Source organism: Calypte anna, chromosome Z, assembly GCF_003957555.1.
Source record: "Calypte anna isolate BGI_N300 chromosome Z, bCalAnn1_v1.p, whole genome shotgun sequence".
In the NCBI taxonomy this organism is placed as follows: domain Eukaryota; kingdom Metazoa; phylum Chordata; class Aves; order Apodiformes; family Trochilidae; genus Calypte; species Calypte anna.
In genome coordinates this window covers 51,849,000-51,871,174 of record NC_044274.1, presented here as the reverse complement: position 1 = coordinate 51,871,174, position 22,175 = coordinate 51,849,000, and positions in this window count along the sequence as shown.

The following is a 22,175-nucleotide window of genomic DNA, read 5'->3' as shown; positions in this document are numbered from 1 at the left end:
CAGCTTTGTTACTGCTCTGATAAATTCAGACTTTTTTCTAAATGTACTTAGTCTTTTCTAGAAACATAATATAAGATACATCACAGAAAATATTTATCTCTGAAACAGCCCAGGCTAGTGTGTATAAAAGGAAAAAATAAAAGAAGGAGGGGGAAAAAAAGCTTTCACCAAACTTACATGAGTCCATGGACTCACCAGAAGGCAGTGGTTTGGAGCTGACATTGATCATCTTCTAGCTCAATACTCAATTCTGAGTTCATAAGCAGGAATTAATGACCCCATGAGAGGATTTCCCTAGGCACTAGAAGGCCCAGAACGAGAGCTGCAGAAGAACCCAGTATCTGCAGGTAGAAACCATCCTCTGCAGCTTTCCAAATAAGATAAAGATTTTACTGACTAACCAGGGAACAGGAGCAACATCTCATCAATTATATGGCCAGCCAGAGCTACACACCACATTGCAATGGTTTGCCCCACTAGAGACCAGAGGGTGCAAAACCCTGTGATTCTCTGGTTTGGTAGCCATCCTTCCTTTCATCAGAATGCTTGAAAATATGTAAATAAATTAATCATATTGTTGGGTATGTTCACAAGCTGTTGAAGAAGGTAGTGGGTAAATATTTTCAGGAGCATTTTGCACCAAAAGCGGCCTCTGTTCATTTTCTGAATTGTCTGAATTGTAAATTAATTGAGCATTTGTGGGTAGTAGCTGATATTTCATGAATGCAAACAGACTATATGTGATGCTCATGATCTGATCAGGAAGCTGACACAGTGCCCTGCTGCTGAAATGGGAAGAAAGGAATACCATCTATTTATACTTACCTTTCTTTGGAGACCCTTCCTGCTTGTGTCTGTTTGCATGTATGGTTCATAAAAGGTGAAGCATAAACAACTGCACAAAAAACTGACTTCACTGGGGATAATCTGCAAACAGAACTTACACTGCATTTTTAAAATAAGTTGTGTCTACTTCAGCTGTGAAGAGTGGTCTGACTCTAATAATAACTGGCCAACAGAGATCAAGTAGCAAGTATCATGTTCAGTCCTGAATCCAATCTAAAAATAATACACTTGAAGTCCTTTGGGTGTAAACTGCAGTATACTCAAAGGAATCTAAATTGCCTCAGACAATCTGGGAATGGAAAATGAGATAAAAAGTGATGAATAAGTTACTCACTGTAGGTTGTACCCTTTACTCTTAACTTAGACAAACAAGATGCTTCTTAGGGAAGTCACTTTTTAAATAGATAAGGTAGACCTACATAAAAGAAAAAAGGGGGTCTGTTAAGAGCCTTCTTTTAACAATGAAGAACTCTGACTTTTCTGCAGACCAGAAGTTTATTTAATAACTATTTCAAAGAATTAGAGAGAGAGAGCAGTACTGAAAAACAGCCCCACAGTGTTTTGGTCTACTGCATCTTTTCCTCACCTTTTAATCTCTCCCATTTCGCTTCTCACTCGCTCACAATGAGACCCCCATATTATCAGTTCCAGATCTAGAATAGTCCAAATCACAATTTCTGCTTCGTGCATTTGTTTTTCCCTTTTTGCATAATTTTGCTGACTGCCCTCTCTGGCAATTGCATTGGGCTTTTCCCAGATTATTTATCTATCCCAACGTTTTTCATACCAGTTAAATTTTAGCTTGGTCTTAGAAGTAGAATCGTGAAGAACAAGAAGCACCACCAGTCTATTGCAGTACATTTTAAAATCAATGTTGAAAAGTTTTAATTCCATTTCCAAATCCAGATTTTAAGCATCCATCTGGTTGAATACAGATTGGGAAATATAACATGGTAAGGAGCTGATATGGAGCTGCTCCTCATTAACAAGTCTTCTCATAGCTCTGTGTGCATTTATGCCGCTTGCAAATCTTGGGCTCTGGAAGGCTGCAGTGGAGGGGATCCACTACTGGAGGCAGGGAGTGAGGGGTATGGCATGTGTCCTGCTTGTCACCGGGATGGAAGGCATCTCCCACACCTGCTTTACATCCACAAGGTTCCAGAGGCTCACAGGGACACGGTCTGGCTTGTGGCATTCCACAGGGTGAGGGGAGGCGTGCGAGATGCCGCGTCCCCGGACACGCTGCTGGCCTCAGCCTCCCCACTTTCCCAACCCTGCCAGCTGCTGACAAGCAGCAGGGGCAGATGGAAAGTTCACGGGACATGTTTTTTGATCTTTCACCTACTTGTCAGCTATAACTTTAGGAAAAGGAAAGTGGGTGACTGTTAATATAAATAGTAAAATAATATTGGCTATTATTGATATGAGATGTGCTCATGAGATTGCTATTTCAGCTTTGCATTTTATGGTGGCAGCACAACTACTTCAGCCTTCACGGGGTGAACAGTGGGGTTGGTGCACAACCCCACAAAAGTCACATTAACAATACATGAATTACTGCAGCTGGTCATGAGGTGAAGCAGTCCAGTATACTCAAAACCCAGGCCCACATAACCTTGGAGACATGGAAAAATCTGCCACAGGAGAAAATCATGTGAAGAGACTGCTTGTCCATAAAGATGTGGCCAAATGCAGGAAGAAGGTAGCAGCAGAAACATTCTTGACTCTCACAGGTGCTCACCTGCCTGCGTCTCCTAAAGGACGGGAAGCAGCTCACCTTGTGCAATGCTTATTTGTAGGGATAAAACAAAAAATAGAAACATCCTACATTGACAGAAACCCTTATAAATCACAGCCATTGCCCACTCACAGTTCTGAGTCTTCAGCAAGGTGAAGGCTGGTCCTGCCAGGGGCCAGCCTTGTGTCTGTCAGCCAGGAGCTGCATCCTCTGCTGGGGATGCACCCAAGCCATGTCTCAGAATTCTCATGACACTCATCTGATTTCATCTTGGATTTTTCCTGTATAATTAATTTCTTGAAATGAAAGCTCCATAGGCTCAGAACTGGAGGAGAAGAAAATGAGTTGGGTTTTTTTGCCTAGAAATGCCACTCTGCATGAAGTATTAAACAAGGCTGTATGAGTGATGCACTCATGAGGGAGGCAGACACTGTGGGTTTGCATATGCCTCCCTTGAGGGAAGGAAAGGTTCCCTCTATGCAATCCTCACAAAGAGAGTAGGAGTTTGCTGCTTCTCAACTGGAGACCTCAGAACATGGCAGGTCCTTTCTGATTTCTTTTTTACTACAGTACTGAACACTCAACATTTTTTTCAGTTAATTCTCATATTTGTTAATTCTCATTTCCACCTCTGTCATACCAGGACTCTTCTTGTGCCTAGCAGGCACATCGTCTAGTTAACCAGAGAAGAAGGTCCCTACTTGTGACTGTGCCATGAGAAGCTGGAGGAGGCAAAGGATGAACTTCAGATCTTGTTACAACAACTGGATCCCCTTTTATCCTCTTTTCCAAAGCTGCATCTTTCTCCCACACACTGGTGACAGGAGGACCTTGCAGAAGGTTTTCAATGCCATTTGGTTGCTAAAGCTTGCTGTTCTGGTCTCAGAGCTAAATCCTTGCCCAACACAAGCCTGTAGATCTTCTCTTGGAATAATGCAGCTAAATGAGGAGCCATTTTTAATGCATCAGGAATGATGATGTCTGTGGTGTGGGAGGAAGCAGTTATATGTTTTAATTCTCCTAAAACAGACCAAAAGGACAAGATGTTCAAACCAATGTTGTTTTGACCTATAAAGAGAGCAATTACACCCAAAGCTCTGCCAGCACTCACAGAAATGGAGCATTTACAAACCTTCGTGTTCTCTCATTGAGTTACCTGTGGAGGTACCAGATGATTGCTCATAGCAACCACTCTACTTCACCCCTGGCCACACTGCTAAGTGCCACCAGCCCAGTCTGTCTGCCCAGGTGAACCCACTGCTGTGAACTAGAAATCCAAAGCCTTGACCCCTATTGCATGCAACTAGCTCCCAAACAAAATTCAAAGGACCTGGAAGGGTGAGAAGCAGGGTTAGCAGGACACTGCCCAGTGGACATTGTTGCCACTCAGTACATGAGAAACTGGATGCATGGTACCACAACAGCTTATTTTGATGTCTCTGCTGCCTTTTCTTCTTCTTCCTGCCTCTGACTACTGGTGCTGACACCCTCCTGAAGCCCCTACAGCTGCCCCTGTGCCAGCAGCAGGACCAGCTAATGTCACCTGTGCTCACAGGGTCTTGAAGCAAGAACAAGACTGCATTTCCTTCTCACCCACAGTAGCATACCTTTTTCATGAAATCTATTTTTCATAATTTTAAATGACTACTGGCTTACCTGTGAGCCTATTGCTACTACAGAGACATTTCCTTTCTTCACTGTGTTTCCAAACACATATTTTTCTTGATCACATTCTGTGTTTCTTAACCCAAAAACAATACCTCAAATACAGAAAAATATGATGTCTCATCTGCTCGCAGCATATGATGAGCAAGAGAAAAAGAGGAAAGAGGACAAAAGGTTTTCACTTGGAAAACCCAAGGAAATACTGATAAAAACTCAGGTGTCTTTTATGCAGCTCACCTCCCTGGAGCAGCACCATTTGTCACACTGTCACTAGCAGCCCAGATGACCTGGTAGCCACAGTCACTATAGAGAGGATCCCTGTGCTTCCCACAGCCACACTGTGGGACTGATGTCCTCCCTGGAACACCTCCATCCCCATGCTATAACTGGAAATGAAGGTCTTGAAAATAGAGTAGCACCAAGGTCAGGGATGCAGCTGCTGGGTGGCTTCCCAGAGCCCAAGGCAGTGTGCTTACACTCATGGAATCAATTGGAAGGAAAAGGAAATGATGGACTGTCTTTTTCCTCATTGATGTGGGGTCTCCTGAGGCAAGGAAGTGACATTGCATTTGGAAATCGGTGTCCTCTCACTATCCTTTTCCTTCCACAGGCCAAATGTCCAGGGAGGTCACATTGCATACCAGGGAAGAGCTGAGACATGGAGTCTCATTTGTATTAAAAAATAAATAAAATAAAGACAAGATTCAAATGACAACAGAACATCTATAGACTCTTCATCTCCTTTTCTCTTCCCCTGCCACATATTATTCCTCTACTGGGTTTTCCAATAAGATCATCTTTTTTTTCCCCTGTAGCCCAGACCTCCAGACAAAACACTTAGCATTTCTGATATCTCATAGCAATGTCCAGAGCAAGCAAAAATTGTTACAGAATTCACAGATTTTTGTGAGAATCATTCAGCATCCAGAGAATCAAATCATGGCTCTGAAGCAGCAGAATGACTGCTGGTCCATTGCCAAAAATGTGGGGCCCTCTTTCTCTCCCCATCCCTTTTTACAGCATCCTGTCCCTCCCAGTCCTGCACAGCTGGAAGCAGAAACTGCAAAGCTCTTTTTAACATTTTAATGATACAGAACCAAGTTAGAAACCTGCCACCTTTGAATTTGCATGATTGCTGGTATAAATCCAGGAGACTTCATACCAGGAGATAGAAATCTAGGCTAAATCTACCTGTCCATCCTGACTCTCAGACTGTGAGAAAATTAGATCTTCAGAAAAAGCACAGAATATACAGCAAAGCTCTGCTCAACATGTCTCAGCTTCCAAAGACTTTATTTTCTGATGCAAGACAGCAATACATTGATACTCTTTAAACTACATCAATTTAGTTACCATTTTCACTAATTAATAGCATGAATTTTATGTACCCAAAGATGGCATTATTCAATGTCTGATAAGGCTGTCAGAGAAGCTCCTCCAGTTCATTGACATATTAATTATACCTTTTTTGCAACAATTTAAATAGAAAATTTTTTCAATATTGAAAGGTTTTTTAAATTTAAATTTCTTATTCATACAATATTCACCAGAATAGTAGGAATCTTGGGTTAGATCCATAGTGTTTCTATCTTGTCTCTCCAGCCACCACCAGTAAAGGACTGAATGCAGGAAGAAATACAGATCACAGGGAAATAATTGGGAAGACACACTGGGGAATAAGCCAGCTCTGTAATATGTTGGTTTAATTAGGAGTACTGAATTAACCATTTTTTAAGTTCATTGACCAAGACAAAAAATTACATCTGGCTTGACCCAAAGTATCTTTTTTTTCCACTGAAATTAACATTTAAAAGAATTATTTCTCTTGAACAAAGCAAGAACTTTAATATTGAGCATGCTGGAATTCTTTAGCTTCACTTGAATTTTACAAGGCAATGTGAAGTGGAAGTCAGTGGTTTTGTCCTGCAGAAGGAGCTCTGCAGCTTTGCCTTTCTGTGACACAGGGTCCTTGCCACACTTTCTCAAGGAAGGCACAGGCACTCATCCCCACACTTTCACTCAATGAGCAGAGCTAATTTTCATCTCATTTTCTAGGGGAACTTGCTGTTTTCAACAGCTGAAGCACACTGGGTTTTAAGGGTGGGATAGGTTTTAGTACTGTGTGCTAATGCCATAGGAGAGAGTTGAGCTGGGCAAGGGGTTTCACCCAGAAGGGGCAATTTCACATTCAAGAACATAAAGCAGAAGAAAATTGAGACTGAGCACTAGAAAAAGATACCCAGCTGATAAAGTGGCAAGCCCTGTCTCTTGGGTCAAATAAGCAGAGGTTACAGCACACTCTGCATAGCACAGGGAATATGTAGGCATTAGCAGAAGGATGGGATTCAGTACTTAGATGTTTGACATTTCAATCTCTGTGATGCTATGAAACTCTTCTCTGGAACCACTTAATTAGCCAGAATTCATTCTGTACTTTTTCCACAAAAATTCAATTACATTTTCCTTGCCAGAGTTGTCTGGAAGGAAATGTTCCCTCTGAACAAATCACAGATTATAGCAGAAGTGGAAACTTTAGCCACAATATTGTCAAAATATAAAAGTTAAATAACTTATTTAGGTTTTTGCCATCAAAATATAAAAGTTAAATAGCTTCTTTAGGTTTTTTTACCATGTGTCAAAGACATATGAGTCTGTTCCTCAAAATAGTTTGCCTGTATACTTAGTAACATATGCTGGAATTTCCCTTCTCCTCCCCCACATTCATTACACCTCTAAATTCCAGCACTGATGAGCACAAGACTATGATATTATAGTAATACTTCGGATAAATCTATTGTGTAGACTAAACTACATATGATCAAAAAGTTACTTAAGTCAATGTTGTAGATCTGCAGATCCCCTTGTGATGTGTAGTGCCCTCTTTGTGTTACAGCATTCATAGGGTTTTCTAGACAAATATTTTTCCCAGAGGTAAAGTCATGCTGTTGACAGCATCACTCATTCATTTATTTACTCCAAGGAACCTTTTAAAAGTCCTACAGCCCATTACTCAGACATTAGCTTCTTCGATTCCCTAGGGAACAGAAACCAGAGCTGTAAATGGCATGCATGCCATAAGATGAGGACATCTCTTTGGCTATAAACACCCAGCGGTCCCTCTGACATTCAGCATTACACTTTAACATTACTGGTTTTCATAATCATTTGTATTTTATTAGGAAATCCTAAATTTCTCAGAAACTAGAACAAGTTTTATAGTGTTAGCCAAAATATTTCGTTCAGTTGCAAACACTATGTATCAACTCTGAAATAGTTGTCCTATATTGTCTGAGTTCTCTTTGCCTGAGATCTTACCTTATTCATTCTTACAGTCATGATCTTCTGGGGTTTTGTTCACCCAGACACTTTTTAATCTGATTGTTTCACTCTTGTTCCAGAGTCATATGACATTGTCAAACTCTTTCCCAAAAAATTCTTTCCCCTCTGTCTGATGCCTTGCGTAGCAGTTACTGTATCTTTAATTACACAAGTAGTATTAAAGTAGTCTTGAGGTTTAGTTGCTTTGACAGGCTTGTCTATACCTATAAATTACTATCAGGTTTTGAAAGACATAGTTCACAAGTATCTTCCCTTAACTGTCACTGACATCTGCACTTCCGGCACATTCCAAATACATGAAATTTATGGTTTTTGTCTTTTCTTCCTAACGTCACTGCCTCTTTTTGATGAAGCTGTTCTTGTTCACTACCAGTGTGACAGCAGAGCCAGACATGTCACTCTGCTCCTAGCATCAGTCCTTCCCTTCCACAGGAATGCCACCAAGCCCCCATCAACACCAGTAGCCCAGCCAGAAGGGGCAAGCTTCTGGGATACAGCTACTGAAAACAACTACCAAAGCCAAGTTGCCATCCCAGACCACCCTTCCAGCCACACTGCTAATTTAAGCAACAAGGATTAATAAGTCAATGTGTTCCCTGAGTCTTAATCTCTGCTTGGAGGATCTGCAGTAAAGTTATCACTTATTGCCAATATTGATGACTGTTTTGATGCTGATACCCACTTAAGATCAGCTGCTGCATTCACATAGGCTGTCACAAGGCACCAGGAAGAAATATCAGTCTTCAGCCATATTTCTAATCATGTGCAGCTGTGAGGAAAAGCTCCCAGTACTGTGATACCAGATACACTGAACTGTACATACCTGTTACAAACACAGCATCTCCATAACACCCTACAGGAAGAAACATAACCTCTTCTATCCACCTGGCCCTTCCTGCAAGCACATGAGAGAAGGTGTGTTTTGCAGACTCCACAGAGGTCTGAAGTCTGAAACACCAGTGAAGGACTGAGCCCAAGGGCAGTGGTGTGAGGGCAGGGGTGCAAAAGGTGCTTGTAAGACCTCCTTCTCTCTTGATTTGAGCTTGAGGTTTCAGTTGTCCAAACTCTGCATGACTCCCACCCAGCCTACATGCACCCTATGCCTTCTGGGTTGCTGGAGGAGCTGGTGTGTGCCACAGAAGAATTCAGAATGCTACAGAGATGCACAGCCAGGCCTGTGCCCACCATTACAGGAAGACTCATCTAGGCAGAGAGCTTTAAAGCACCTGGTTCCCACTTAGTTCAAAGGTCTGTGCAAGAAAGCTGGCCAGATGGTGCATTTGTACTTTTCCCTGTGAGATTCACTGCATACATAGTGAGGCAATGATATGCTGAGAAACAGGTTCTGTGTCAGGGTGATTTACCCTCTGAAGGGACTCTGAGCTACAAGAAATCTGTGCTTTAATAGAGTTTGTTATGAAAGAGAGAATAAATCTGTAAAATTAAAGGAAAAATTACTTGTAATGCTTTTAGTACTGTATAATTCAAAAAAAGTCAGAAGTCAGAGGTCAGAACCAAAATGTAAAGGGTCCTGGTCAGATTTCCAAAATCCATAAAGCATTCATAGGCAATTATTTCATCGAACACACGGACCACTTAGAGCAGGAAGGTTACAAAGCTTTAAATTTGTGCCATGTGGTGGTGCTGATATTAACACTTGGGTCTACCTTTTTGGCTCCTGAGCTGCTGTTTCCACTGCACCTTCTGAACTACACCATTATAGATGTCTACATTAAATGCAGAAGAGAGCTGTCAGAGCCATGTGTTGTTTCCAACTTTGACAGCCTGAACAATTCACATCAGGATTTTCTTTTCTGTAGAGGAGCTGCTAGAAAGAACATAACTTCCTACTGATTTTGTTCATGTTTAGTCTCCAAACAGCAGGAAGACATTGATGAGTTATGAACAGAAACTGCTTTTTTGTTGTCTTGAAACTTCACTAATGTTCTTGTACTTTAAATTATGGGAGAGCATTTTCTCTGACTGGTAAACTGTGTTTAGTGAACCTGCGCATGGGATGCAACATAAATGGGAGAAGCTGGAGGAGCTAGATGTAAGCCTTGCCCGTGCTTTGAATTCATAGGTGATGTCAAAAGCTTGACACAAAATTATTGCAACATTGACTTTTACCCTCCACTTAAAACTGGCAGTCACTGAAAAATAGAGCAGTGAGCAATACAGAATTGGTGCAATTTTTGGTACCTAAGTAGGAACTATGAGGCCAAGTACTGCAGCCCAGTCCAGGACATATTAACAAAGTAACTCTTCAGAAAAGAAAAAGATTTTGTCCACCAGGAGAGGGTCATCCAGTAATATTTAAAGGATTGCATGTAGTCTCTTCTGTAAAGAAAAAAATACTCATATGAAGTTGTACAAGGTAAGTGCAACTAGTTGCAGTAGCCTGGTTTTGCTGGTCATTCAAAGTGGGGGTTGAGGTATAGTTTGTTTTTTCTACCCAAGCCAGATGAGTTCTGATCCTAAATATGGACATTAAATGCCACACACTCTGAATTAAGAAATACAAGGAAATTAAAATATCTTTTTTTCCTTTTTTCCAGTAGAGAGCATAACATATCCTGTTACACAACAACAGCTCTTTTGTTTTCAACTTTTATAAAATTCTGAAAATAATTTGCCAATAACAATCATAAGCGATGTAAGCCTGGAAATTAGCGATGGCTTAAATGTCACTTGTAGGTTCCAAAGGTCTCTTTAGGAACACCCACAAACATTGTGCATCAACCTTCCAAAATTTGCCAAAAATTTATCAAATAAGATGGCAATATGTTGCGGTTTGGGACCTTTGAGCTTCTTTGGTGACTCTAATGAGTGCTAAAAGCAGATCAGTAGCTCTGAATGCTGCTGTGAAGTTCCTTAATGTCTATACTATCGGGCCTTAGTTGCTTGCAGTGATGCGGGACAAGGATGAAGAGCTGGGACACACCTGGGCAGGAGGAGACCCTCACACAGTAACTCTCACCTGTAGGGCTGAGGGTAGGAGGGTTTGTTGCCATGTTCAGGCTGTAATTTAGCAAGGAAATGTGGTAGTGTTTTGTGATGGGAATTTTTCAGCTTCTGCAAAAAAAAAAAAAAAAAAAAAAAAACCAAACAAAAAAAGAAACCCAAACAAACAAACAAGCAAACAAAAAAAAAAAAACAAGGACCAAAGATCTTCTTTTACTAGTGAAGCCTTATTGATTTCCAGCAGTTGGGGGAAAAAAATTGATACAGAGGCTCATCTTCTTTGTGTTATTATAGTGGTGGCTGGAAATTTGAGTTTTAAACATTGTAACCTAGAGGGTGATCATCCGGAGTCCCCATTCTGGAAAAGAGAGATAAATCAAATCTCTATGTCTGATCATTTTTTCTCATCAGTCTTGTCTGTGACTGAGATGACGTTTTGAGTATGGCATAAATATATTCTGCTCTTGTTATAAGACTCTCTGCTATAATAGACTTAGATATAAATCTGTGCTATCATGCTTTCCTCTGCCATTAAAACTCATAACACCTTGTTACAACAATATTGTTTAAAATGTTCCAAAGTAACCTGTGGATACTGCTGTAAAGAGATGTTTACTAGTAGTTTCATGTTTTCCTAAATTGCAGACATGATATGATTCTGGTCTCTAGTTAACTAACAAGGCAGATTCCCATTCTATTTTAAATCACAGAACATTATTTATTTATTAAGGGGGATTCTTTCACAGAATTCCCAAAACTTAGAACATGATTTATAAAACCATTGAGAGTTACGGCAGGATCATCATTATCCATTTCCAAATTTATAAAACCTAGTCATTAGTATCTGGATTGTGCCACATTTACCTGTGTCCCATACATAATTGATCTAATCTGAAGCACTGCCTCTGCTCCCAGAATTGTGAAGAAGTGTCAGGGCTTCACCTCCATTTCCTTAACACTCCCTTTCAAAAATCAAGCTCTTGGCAGTACCTCCCACCTATATGCTTCTCATTCAGCCTTATTAGCTCCCTTCTAAACTCTCTTTTATACTTAGCCTAAAAAACAAGATGGAAATAAAAATAATTGAATATGATCCAGAAGAAAGAAGAGACAATTAACACATTTTTTCTATTTTGAAAAGCTTTTCCTAAAAATTTTGTTGGACTGAAAAAAAAATTTTTTTTTAATGTAATCTTATAAAAATTTCAGGGTTTATTAAGGGAGGGAAAGGGCACAGACACAATGCAGCATTTCTCAGTGCTCTGTGACCCCAAGAGTACCTTTATGAGGTAAAATAGATGGGATATGAGTATGATGGTTTTTCTTTACAACTAAATGCAAATAAATTTCACGTTTTTAATGCTACCACATTCCACTTTTGTTGTGGAAAGTAAATTGTGCGTTCATTGATTTAGCACTTTTTTTTTTTTCTGGTGGTTGCATGAGTGGGTTTTTCAAACATATATGGGGCATGGGAACCCTTCAGAAATGCATCCTCCATCTGTATCCTTGATAACATTAGCCAGGGACTTGGAGGTGTCTGAAGCTTTATTCCATGGTGAGGGAGCACCCTCTTTTCACTTCTCAGGGTACCAAACCAGGTGCTCAGAGAGACAGAGCAGTTCCTTTTGTCTCCTGTTTCATCTTTCTTGCCCAGCTATGACTTTCAATTAAGGGATCAAGATAATGGTGCAGAGCTTCACTTTAGGGCCAAGCAAGTTCCACAAATTCCATATTAAGTGGTGAAGAAGCCTTGTATAGACAAAACACAGAGGTCAGTGAACAAATGGAAATGCAGTGCTAGTAGGAGCGTGTTGGTCCCACCACCGTGTGGGCTTGCTGCTACCTGTATGCTGTATCAGCCTCAGCCAGAGAGAGCTTCATGAGTGTGCTGTGTGAACCTATGCAATATGAAAGTGGACAGCACCTTCTGCTCGACCTGATTGCTTTGCTCAGGACAAAAGTGCTCCTCAGACTGCCATGGTTGAGCTTAGCATCTCCCATATGCTTTCCACTTGCCCAGCTACTCCAAAACCGGTTTGAGTGACGAAGTGGAACATGTAATAGTGCTGTAATGTAAATCCTCTTGATTTGCAGGGGGAACTAAAGGATGGCAAAACTGCTGTATTTCTTCAGTGTTTAGTTGCAGAAGAGAGAGGCTTTGGGGCAAGACGGTATCACAAGCTGGCTGCAGCCCACCAGGGACCATGGCTGGACAGCATAATCCAAACTTTCCTTCATTGTAGTAAAAGTCCCCCATGATAACACAAGGCAGGCAGTGAGTGCTAGAGAAGAATTAGCACCTCTAAGATAGTTTAAATCATGCTGCAAATATTTCATGAAGTGTCCAAAGTGAGATTTATGGTCACTATCCATTCCAAAGTATGTATAACAATTCATCCAATGTCATACACTAGAAACCAGCATTTTTTTCAATGGGAATTTGTCTACTTTCCACCAAAATCTGTGCACTGCAAGTACATAATATCTCATAAACAATTCATTCTCATGTGAGTCTTGTATGTTAGAAAATATGTTTTAAACCCAGTTCACAGTATTTTGTGATACAGATGGCAGAGAAGTTGAGTAAGGTTTTTCTTGCTGATGTTTCACATGTTAAGGAGGCTGAGTCTGCAAAGACACATATGTATATAGTATACATAAATATATATAATCGTATGAGGCCTTAATCAGATATTGAAATGTTTAGGAAAGAACAAAAAGCTTGATGGTTCACTTTCAAATCTGCATAATTTTCTTTTTTACTTAGAGGTCATGTTCTAGTTCAATTCCAATCACAATCAATCAACATAAGCCCCAGAAAAGGGTTGTCTGACATCTGGATATTAGAAGAGAGCTCTTCTTCATGCATCTTTTAGAAACTTCATCATTAATCTTGCCATGAAATCTCAGTTAAATGATTGAGGAATATTACATCAAAGTTATCTGGTGATCAGCAATGTGACTTATTTTCTGACTAGTACAACTTCATCAGTTTTATCTGATGGTCATCACATCTTCAAACAAAAATAGTCCTTTTTTCTTCTCTGTCTGTTTTCCCTCTAGCTTGACTACAGTGCAGATTTGTATTCTTGACATTCTCATCCTGTCTGATGAGTTTTATGAAAGTCCAATTGTCATATTGTTCCCAGAAGCAAAGCAAACACTGCTCTAAACTGATAACAACACAATTTAGCTGTCCTATAAACAGTCATTTTAACTCCATGATAGGTAGCTGCTGCTTCAACATTCAAGCAATGGAAATTACATCATTATCAAGTAGCTCTAGATGATGAAAAATAGCCTACATTAGGGAACACTGTGAACTTAAGAAGTCTTCAGCTATCAGTCATCGCCATTATAATGTACTTTTCTCTATCTGTAAATTTAGACTTATGACGAGGCTGAACTTGTAAGGGAAAAAAATACACTTTCCAGAGGGTGGTTATATAACTAAGCAGGAACACTGCATTTCTGAGAGGGCTCTTAGCACAAGAGGCCTACAATAGCCTGAAGGCTTTGAAATTTACTTGGAAGTGTAAAGATCCCCATGGAATATAGTCTTAGAGATGCTCTGTGGCTTTGTGCTCTGTTAAAATAGAAATTTGGGGTGATTCTTTTTCAGAATTAAATTTACTATTCTATGTCCAAATTCTCCTGTATATTTCTTGTCTACTGTAAGCAGCAGTTTGCATAGGTGTTGTAGAGCAGAAGTGTATTTTCTGCAGTAGCTTTCATCCCAGAGCCTTGCAAAATATACAATCTCTGAGTCCCAGAGCTGTAAAAAAGCATGTTCCCAAAGGCAGGAGCTGTGGGGGAGCTTTCATGAGTTGCACTGAGATCACACAAGACTCAGCCTTTCTTAGAGGTACCATGCAGCAGGGAGGAGTGTAGAGCAAGGAAGGGGATTTCAAACAACCTGAGAGCTTACTGACTCAAGACATGCTGCATCAGATTTGGAGAGAGAGGAGTGATATCTGAGCTCAGTGATTATGAAAAGCAACACCTTGAGATTGACCATAGTGCTACATATGCTGTGAGTTTGTGCTTCCCAGCTGTGACCAGGTGGGACAGATGAAGAGAAACACTATGGAGCAAAAAGATGGTTATCCTCAGGGCATCTCTCTGTGCAATACAGGGAGCCCTGAAAAAAAACAACAACCTGGTCTCGGGAGTTTTAAACCAGTGTCCCCACTTTGAAAAAGAAGAACTGGAACTTTGGAAAACTCCAGGTAACTCATAGAAATTTTGCAGAAATATTTTAACTACTGAGTGATTTAGAGCAAGGCAGAGCAAAGGATACTGCTATGTGTGCTAGAACAGCAATGCAGTGTCAAATTTCCTTTGCCCTGTCCCTCACTGGGGAGTTTGATCTTACATCTATCTGCCATGTGTCAGCTCTCCTTCCTCTGTTAACTGGATGAGAGCAGGAATAAGTCTCCACAGTGTACCTTTCTGTGACATTTAGCCTTCTATACAGACCGGGTATATTTGAATGCTTTTGTTCTATAAGCAACAGGAGGACAACCTGTTAACTCTTTTTCACCTTTTGACCACTTTTTACAACATGGGAAATGAATTGAAACTTGCAGCTCTGTAGTGCCTAGATGTTGTACCTTAGGAAAAAGAAAGTCTTTCTCAGTTGCTCTGCTGTTGGCTGTGAAGTACAGTGAAAACTGAGTGATGAAATCCCTTCCTCTGGAAGGTCATGATTAAAGCAGCTCTTCCACCATTTTTCAAGAAGGGTTCTTTAGTCAAGAGATCACTTCCTTTCAAAATGAAAAATTGAGAGACACTTTTTCCTCTTTACAAACATTAAGTGAAATATTTTGTCCATATTTTCTGATGTATAAATACGCAGTCATGACTGATAGTCTTAGCAACTTGTTTAGGTGGCAGAATAAAAGATTTTCACTAACTAAAATAGTCTGTGACTCTTGTAAGAAAGGTACCAGTAGCATCTTCTTAAAAAACTGAAGTGATACAAATTCAAGTTTGTTTCAACTGCTTTCTTACAAGCTCACATTAGAAATTTCAAAATGTTTCTTCCCTTTTTACCTCCATAACAGCTTGAATTGTACTGCTGTATATTCTCAAAGCCCACGTAAAGCATAATTTCTCCACCATCGTCAGCTTCCCGAATCTTCTCATATCTTCCTGTCTTTTATGTTCTTAGGTCTCTCTACCCAAAGCAGGAAAATATAGGAGAATTACAGTTGTTGTTTTGGGTTTGCTTTGTTTTATCTGTTCAAGAACATTTCAAGAATGCTTTTATCCCCCATGTTTACTAAGAAAAGCTTGAAAATGTGACTCAAAGAGACTCATAAGCTGTCAATGAAGTAAAAGGAAATGCAGATCTACAGCTCCATTATTCGAAACCCAGAACTATGCATGGGACTGGAGGAGACTGACACATAGCTGGGGGCGTGGGGCTACAGTCCAGGCTCCACTTTTCAGTCCAGGGCAGGGGCCAAGCATGTTCCAAGATCCTCTTCTAGGGCCAGCTCCAGGACCTGGGTTCCCAAAGCTGAGATAAGGCACAAACCTGGGGGCCACACTCTAGCCAAGCACTTCCAAGACAAATTCAGTTATTTCCTTCTCCATGTTGCATTATTTTCTACCACAAACATGAGCAGAAGTTCTCTCCTGTGCTCAGAAAACCTAAGACTCTTTCATGAAAATGCTCCGCTTTTAAGAGTACTGCAAAATGGCAGGATGGATCCACACAGATCTACAGAGATTTGGACCCACACACTTAAAAACCTAATATCCTCCTATTGTCTAAGAACTCATATCAGCAAGGCATTGGCAGTCAAACCCTCCTGCATCTCATTCATCAGAAGAAGGTTTTCTGCTTGTTTCTTGAAGCTATAATCTATGTGTCCCTAACAAGGATAAGACATGGAATACATTTAGGTAAGCAGAGAGTTAAAGAGGCATTGTTCTTTAAGAGTGTTCAGCAAGGAGACATTATTGAAGTGAGCATATCAATACATACTGACATATAAACACTTATAAAGCTGATGGAAATGGGGAATTCTGTGAACAGAAATATGAAAATCATTGACTGAACCACTGACCACAATGACATTTTTATAGTACTCACTAAGTAAAGAAGACAAGTATCTGTGTGTTAAAAAGACCTCAATTGCCTTTTCCAATTTATTCTCAGACCTCCTATTCCCAATAACAACAATAATCCCTTCCACAAGAATCAAACCAGCTAATAGGTTTTGTGACTGCTCTGCTGTGAAAGATAGGAAGAATGACAGTGTCTTGAATTTGCCACATCCCTTCCATATTCAGAAAGACCAAGAATCCCTTAACGATTAAAGCTATTTCAAACATAAGTGTGGGAAATAAAACCAGTGTAGATTTCTTCAGCAACAGGCAGAGAGCAAAGATTCAAAGCTTAAAATTCTTTGCCCAATCTCTAAATGAGTCATAGAAATCCAAAATAATGAAGAAGTCATAAGAAAGCTTTTTTTTAAGTTTGTTTTTAAAAGAAAAATCATCTGTAGGAAACAATCTCAGGGAAATTATTCCAGGAAAGAATTTGTTCACTATACATACAGCCTTGTATGTCACATGGTCTAATTATAGGAATGAAAGCAACACAGGAATTAGATGGTCTTTTCAAGCCTGTGTGGAGTGTGAACAAAGAATATAATTACACATCGAGCCCGTTGATTAACCAATTACTAGTTAAAGCAGATTTAGACTTTAAATTAATTTGGTTCTGAATTCTGGGGATTTTGGGGCTGAGATAAACAGTGTTTGAAGATTAATTATCCTTGTCTAAGATGAAGGAACTCATTTCAATTTTGTTAGCGTGTCGAAAGATTCTGGCTGTTGCATGGGAGAGGGTAGACTGCAAATCTCAGCAGTATTGAACTGTCTGATTAAAGTGAATTCTGAGACTCCTAATCACTCTAATCCTCAAAGAGAGTAGAAATACTACACACCACATTGTGCATGCCCAAATTAATATTTAAGAGAAAAAGAGGCCAACATTTACCTAGAGAAAGTGCACTAGCTCCAAAGGAAATCCAGCCAAGGAGTTACAAACACACTACTGAGGAAATGCTGGAGCACAGCTCTCCATGCACCTTTGCCCAAGCAATGTAGAAGTTCTGTTGTGGCACCTGCTGTTTTTCTGTAGCATTCTGATTGAACTGTGTGGGATTGCTAATATGACATTTTACTTCTCCAGCAGTAAGTAGTCCAGCTGTAGCCCCAGGCAAGTGTTTGGTAAAGAAAAGGCTTCACATTTCAATAGCTGTCCTGGAGTGCAGATAGATTTCCTCATCAGCATGCCTAGCTAGCTACTCTGCTGCCTAAAGTTCCTTGGTGTAGATGGGAGCACATACACTGTGGTGTTTGTAAGTACCTCAGGCCAGCACAGCCCACAGCCTGCACCAGAGCCTCCCCATCCCCCATTGCACCTCTCCATTAAACATCCTCAGTTTGCCTCCATCAGATGTCAACCTTTGGCTACATAATGAGATTGCTGAGAGGAAAGGATTTCCACAGCAAGAAGTAGCCCAAACCCTAATCTAAATGCTAGTTTTAAGTATAGGTTGGTAAGAGTAACCAGCACAGGATACCTTTTGGGAAGCCTCTGAATAGCACTGCTGTACCACTGCCTGATGAGACGTCCTGGTTTAGGCCCAGCCAGTACCAACCAAGGCTCTGCTCACTCACACCACACCCCCATTATGGGACACGGAGAAGAAAATCCACCCTAAGGCTCCTTGATGGAGGCAAGGACAGGGAAGTTTGAATACCCAATTATGGTAATGAGCAAAAAACAGACAAGACTCAACTTCAGGGGAAAAAAAGAAAAAAAAAAAAAAACCAACAAGAAAGAAAAATCTAATTTAATCTACAAGGAGACACAAAAAACATGGCCAAATCTTATTACCTTCTTCCCTCACCACTCCCTTCCTCCCAGCCCAGGATCCCTTCCCTGCTGCCTCCCCCTCAGGGCACAGGGGAGGGGCAGGGGGGGGTTGGGGTCAGTTCCCCACACGATGTTTCTGCTGCTCCTTCCTCCTCAGGGGGAGGACTCCTCACAGCCTTCCCCTGCTCCATCATAGGGTGCCTCTCATGGGAGAGAGTCCTTCAGGAACCCCTCCGTTATGAGTCCCTGCCACAGGGGCAGTCCCTCAGGAACTGCTCCAGCCTGGGCTGCACACAGAGTCACGGCTGCTTTGGGAAGTCACCTCCTCTGCCACGGGGTCCCACACAGCTGCAGATCCACATCTGTCCCTCTCTGTGATCCTGCACAGGATGCAGCTCCACGTCTGCCTACTTGTGGCACTTAAGGGGCAATAAATCCATAGGTATCCCACTGTGATCCTTCGGGGAATGCTTCACCGTGCTTATTCAGAGGCTGCTCCACCTTTCTTCCCCCTGAGGGACAGCTGATATTTCACCATAGTTTGCAGGAAAATTTGATTGGGCATCTTTCCCCCTTCTTCTTTACTGTCCCTGGTGTCTTTTCTCTGGCATTGCTCTCTCCATCCTCTACTGTGCAGGTCCTTTTTTATGTTTTTGCAGTTTCATTTTTGCTTTCTTGAACATGTTACTTGCAGAGGTGCATCCAGCTTCCCATATCCGCTCAGCCTTGGACAGGCAGGGCAAGTACTGGAACTGGGAGAACTTCCAGCAGCTTCTTACAGGAGCCATCCCTGTGCCCTCCCCCCACTCCATTCCAAAACACCACCACATTAACCCAAGACATGAGCACACACTCCTCTCCAAAATGAAACATTGGTTTCACTGAACATTGGCACAATCCAATATGTGGCCATTTCTTACGGCATGTATTCCATGTGGCATACTCCTTAGATACCATATTCCCCCCAGAGTCAGCATCAGGCATTGCAGTTTACCAAAACAATCAGAAGGAACAAAGTATATTTTTGACATACAAGAGCCCAGGAGAGACCCTTACCCTAGGTGCTTTAATTAATTGCACGAAGGAAGGCAACCTGTACCTTGGACAACATGGCAAAAGAGTTACAAGACTGCAGAAAAAAATGAAACTGATGAAAGACGGTAGGTTGACAGCAGAAGGAGACAGGCCCAATGGGATCTCCTGCTTCCAGGGCAGCAGATCAGACCCTGCCACTGAGCAACATCCCTTCAGGTCTCTGTTCGCAAGTTCAGGCTGAACCCGATGTGCATTTCCTCCTTCAGGAAGGGGGAAAGCTAGGGCACCCAGAGATGTGCTGAGGAAGGAGCTCAAGTCCCACAACACTCCAGCTGAAATATCTGCCCGCAAGCAGAACGCACTACTCCTTCTGTCCTGTTTTCCAGATCAAGCGAGACATGGGAGTATTGACAACTGGTTCTGCTCAAAAAAGTATGCACTCTGGAGGGTCTAGATCTCTACCTTGAGTTAGCAGTAAGATATACATGTGTCCGATTACTTCCCCTTAAAACTCTTTCCTTGTAAAAAATGTACTTCTGTGGCCAGTGCAACCAAACCCCAGCAAGCATGGGATCCTGCACTGTGAACTTGCTCTGGGTGTAGGTAAACTTGGAGGCCTGGGCTTATTCACATTAAAGTTGACTTCGCCTTTCAGCCTCCAGAAGTTTAATGATGTTTCTGGCTTGAGAGTGTGGGTTTGTGTGCGTGAGAGAGAGGCTATCCAATAGTCTCAGCATAATAGAACAAGAAATATCCAGTGTGCAAGCTTGTGGAATCTTATGTAATTTTCATATGAGGGGTGACTTAAATGTACCCTTAGCTAAAATTACTGATTTTAGTATATTATTAGACTGAGTAGGAGTCCAGGATTGCAGTAAACCTCATTTTGCCAGGTCCTGGGCAAACATGTGGCTATTCCTGGCGTATAGCACTGTTGGCCCTACTTCCCAGATGGGGGGCTATGCACTGGCTTGTCTCCAGGTTCCAGACTCTAGAGGCAGCTGCCTTTCGGTCATGCAGATGTGGTAAACATATGACACTTTATAGACTTTGTGTGAAACCTAAACTGAGTTCCAGAATAGCAGATAAGAGATCTGTGTCTTTGTGTATGAGAACATCTTCAAAAATAGGATTCTGAACAACTGCTGTCACATGCACCCTACCTACCAGTGTGATGTTTGCAAGTGTCTTAGCACAGAGATTCTAGGGACAGCACATGTATCTAACATTCAGTCATCGCTTACATCCAAGGAGCTCATCCTTTTTAAATAAAACCTGGCCCTATGAACCAAAAACCTTGGATCCTTAACACTGAACTGAGCAGGTATCCTTATGAAAATAATCTTCAAAAGTAGAGGAGCAAGGTTTTCTCACTCCTCCCCATCCTGAGTCATGCTGTCACATTGTCTCTTGTGCTGGCTGACTCCTACACTGCTCAGCCAAAGGTAGAAAAAATTCATCTCCTTTGTTTCAAGAAACCCCTCTGCAAGCTGCAGAAGCGACTAGCCTTGATTTCCCATGGGCAGACACCCTGCAGAAGAGCTACAGATATACTTTTTTCCTCTGATTTTAACTCTCTTTCCATATCTCCTCCATTGCTTTCAATCCCTGTCATTGGTCCTACTCTGTCTGAGCTGGTAGAAACTCACTTTGTGGATGGGTCTGCAGTAGGGACATGTGGCCAGTAGCTGTGCACCAACTGCTTACAGCAAGGACAAGGAAAAGGGATTATGAGGACAGAAGGAATATCAGACGGATTAAAGGTATGTCAGGGGTTGCAGGGCTGTGCCACATCCCTCACCTCTCCTGCAAACCACAGGCTGGTGGGATCCTCACTGAGCCAAGCTGAACAGCGCATACAGCTTGGGCAAGTTTTCACAGAAATGACAAATTTCCCCATGCTGTTTGTCTGAATTCCCATTCCACAACACAAAAGTGTTGCTAGATTTTAGATATTCAAAGTGGAAGGAAGACAAGAATGGCAGGAGATCTGCATAGATAAACAAGGAGCTCCTGGACACATTTAGCATAGAAAGTCTTTCAGAGGGTAGAAGCAAGGACAGGTAGCCTGGGAGGAGCACAAAGAAATTTTCCAAGCAGCCAGGCATCAAGTTAGGAAAGCTACAGCCCAGATAGAATCAAATCCAGTCAGGGACATCAAGGGTAACAAGTAAAAGTACATCAATGATAAAAAGAAGGCTATGGACAATGCGGGCCCTCTCCAGAAGGAAACAGGAGAACTGATCACATGGGATATGGAGAAGGCTGATGTACTCAATGACTTTATTGCCTCAGTCTTTGAGAGCAAGAGCTCAAGCCAAGTCACAGAAAGCAAAGGAATGGGCTGAGAGGAGGAAGATCCGCCCACAGTAGGAGAACAGCAGGTTCAAGACCATCTGAAGAACCTAAAGTACACAAGTCCAAGGGACTTGACAAGTTACATCCAGAGCTCCTAAGGGAAGTGAGAGATGAAGATGCAAAGCCACTTTCCATCATATTTGGAATGTAATGTCAGACTGGTGAAGTTCTCCTTCACTGGTGAAGGAGAAAAATATACACCCATTTTCAAAAAAGGCAAAAAAAAGAAGACCTGCGAAACTACAGACTAGTCAGCCTTGCCTCTGTGCCCAGCAAGATAATGGAGCAGACCCTCCTGAAGGTTCTGCTAAGGCAGATGGAAAATGA